At 38.0% G+C, this 2,798-nt stretch overlaps 1 pseudogene; it reads right to left on the bottom strand.

Moving 5' to 3' along the window:
• Positions 1-1,875: 1,875 nt before the first annotated feature.
• LOC127109153 (uncharacterized) lies at positions 1,876-1,975 on the bottom strand (annotated as a pseudogene).
• Between the last annotated feature and the right edge of the window lie 823 nt (positions 1,976-2,798).

Raw genomic sequence — 2,798 nt, 5'->3', positions numbered from 1 at the left:
TTTTTCTTCCTTTCCAGCATCGTTCACTTTATTTATTTTATTTTGCAAGCTTTGTTTTCTTTTTCCCTTGCAATTTATTTTCCCCGTTCTTAGCTTTTAGATATTTTTCGCGTAGTAGTTTCTACACCGGAAACTACTGGGCAACTTTATACCGGATTTAACCTTACGTTATTTTCGAGTTTTTTTTATTTCCTTGATTTAAATTACTGTTTAATTGAAGAATCGAAGAACAAATCCTACCGGCTTGTGGTGGAGTGTTCAAGACCATTGTATTACGCATTCAGGTTCTTTAATTGTTATTTAATTTTTATGCTTTATTCTACTGTTTATTTACATTGCATGCCTGGAATGAGTCTGTTTATGCATGATATAGATTCTTATTTATTTAGCATGTCTGGCTAATTTGCCTAGGTATCGGTATGTAAAGTAAGCAGAAAGAGGGATCAAAACTAAGTCGGTCTATTCAAACTTAAAATTAGAATCAATCTTTTTATGGTCTTAACTTACAGGTTTAATAACAAGATTTTTTACAAAAGTAAAAGACATAAAGAAGTTGAAACCAACAGAGCGAGAGTTTGAGGTTTTAACTGGACAGTGTAAGTTAGTCATTAAATCTATCTCAGGGCGAGAGCAAGTTTTAGAATTAATTAAATTCTGACCTTTTTCCAAAAAGTATTTTTAAAGATTGAATGTGAGGACGAGAGTTAAGCATTTAGATTTAATTGTATAACCTAAGTCAACAGAGCGAAAGTTTGAGATAAGGGTGTTTAAAACGGTCAGTATTTTCTTAAAAAGAGTTTCTGCAACTTTATTGTTTTCAAAATATGATTTTTGACTTAATTATAAGTGACAGCAACATTAACATAAGATCATGGTTTCTTCAACAGAGCGAGAGTTTGAGATAAAACCTTTAACCAATAAAGTTAGTCGAAACGATTTATTTTAAAACCGAGAGACCGACAAGGAATTGATTCCCTAGTTTTGACGAACTACATACCGATATCCGTTTTATTGATATTTAATCTAGATATTAATTTAGCTCTTAGCTCCCTTCCCCAAACAATCAAACATTTTCACCTTAGATTTACGTAGTAACCTTAGATAACGGTACATCGATTCATAAGTCCCTGTGGGATCGATATCTTTTAAAACTACGCGATAGAACTGTGCACTTGCAGTTTGTATCCCATTCTCGACTCACACAGTCGAGCGATCAAGTTTTTGGCGCCGTTGCCGGGGACTTTTATTCAATCGATATCGTAACTCTTCCGTTACGCTGTAGAGACTAAGGTTTCTTTTTCCTTCTATTCTTTCTTTCGTTGATTTGTATGCCACGCACTCGCTCTCAAGGCGAACCGCTCTATTTACGAATCAACGATATCGAACTATATCTCCGAGTCTTACGACGAATTCGGGAATATCGTGCTGAAAACAATCTCCCTCCTATAAACCTTCCTGATATCAAAAACATTTTTCCTTCTTTAACCGAGATGGTAGAACCAGCTCGTGCTCTTAGAGATTACGCCGCTCCATCGCAAGATGAACCGCATTCAAGTATTGCTCCGCCCGCAATCGAAGCAAACAACTTTGAACTTAAACCTTCACTGTTGCAGGCTGTGCAACAGAACCAATTCTCTGGAAATCTTACCGAAGATCCAAACCTTCATTTATCCGTATTTGTTCAATATGCTGATACTGTTAAAGCTAATGGTGTCACTTCAGAGGCAATTCGACTTCGTCTTTTTCCTTTCTCATTAAGAGATAGCGCTAGAAGATGGCTTCAATCTCTTCCTTCCAACTCAGTCACCACATGGAACGAGTTGAAGAAAGTTTTTCTTGCCCGATATTTTCCGCCAAGCAAAACAGCTATGTTAAGAGCCCAGATAAACGGATTTAAACAGAAAGACAACGAGTCTCTTTTCGAAGCATGGGAAAGATACAAAGACATGATGAGACTTTGCCCACACCATGGTTTGGAAGACTGGTTAGTAATTCACACATTTTATAATGGTCTCTTATACAATACAAGGTTAACAATAGACGCCGCTGCAGGTGGTGCACTAATGAACAAACCTTATGCTGATGCTTACCAGCTTATCGAGAGCATGGCCCAAAACCACTATCAGTGGGGAACCGAACGAACAACAGTGGAAAAACCTCAACCGAAAACTGGCATGTACGAGATAAGTAACCTTGATCACGTCAATGCAAAAGTGGATGCTTTGGTCCAGAAAATTGAAAGTTTAAACGTATCACCACCAACCGCCGTGGTTGCTATAACTCAGAATTGCGAGGTCTGTGGAATCCAAGGCCACACTCCTGCGGAATGTCAACTCTTGACTGGAATCCAAACAGAGCAAGTAAACTATGCTCAAGGAAGCCCCTATTCGAATACCTATAACCCAAATTGGAAGAATCATCCAAACTTTTCATATAAGAGTAATAATGCTTTATACGCACCTGGACAGTCTCCGAATCAAACCCCATCTATACCTCCGGGATATCAGAAACCAAATCCTAACAATAATACCCCTAGAAAATCCAACTTGGAAATCATGATGGAAAACTTTATAGCTTCCCAACAACAAACCAATAAAGATTTCTTAAACCAGAACATACACACTGGCGAACAACTTAAACAACTAGCAAGCAAAGTAGATGCCTTGGCTACCCATAACAAAATGTTAGAAACCCAAATATCTCAAGTAGCTCAACAACAAGCACCTACTGCTGCACCAACCGGTACATTCCCTGGACAGCCCCAACCTAATCCGAGAAGCCAAGCTCATGCAATTATA

Source organism: Lathyrus oleraceus, chromosome 7 (genome assembly GCF_024323335.1).
Source record: "Lathyrus oleraceus cultivar Zhongwan6 chromosome 7, CAAS_Psat_ZW6_1.0, whole genome shotgun sequence".
In the NCBI taxonomy this organism is placed as follows: Eukaryota; Viridiplantae; Streptophyta; class Magnoliopsida; order Fabales; family Fabaceae; genus Lathyrus; species Lathyrus oleraceus.
This window is presented reverse-complemented; position numbering and strand designations above follow the sequence as displayed.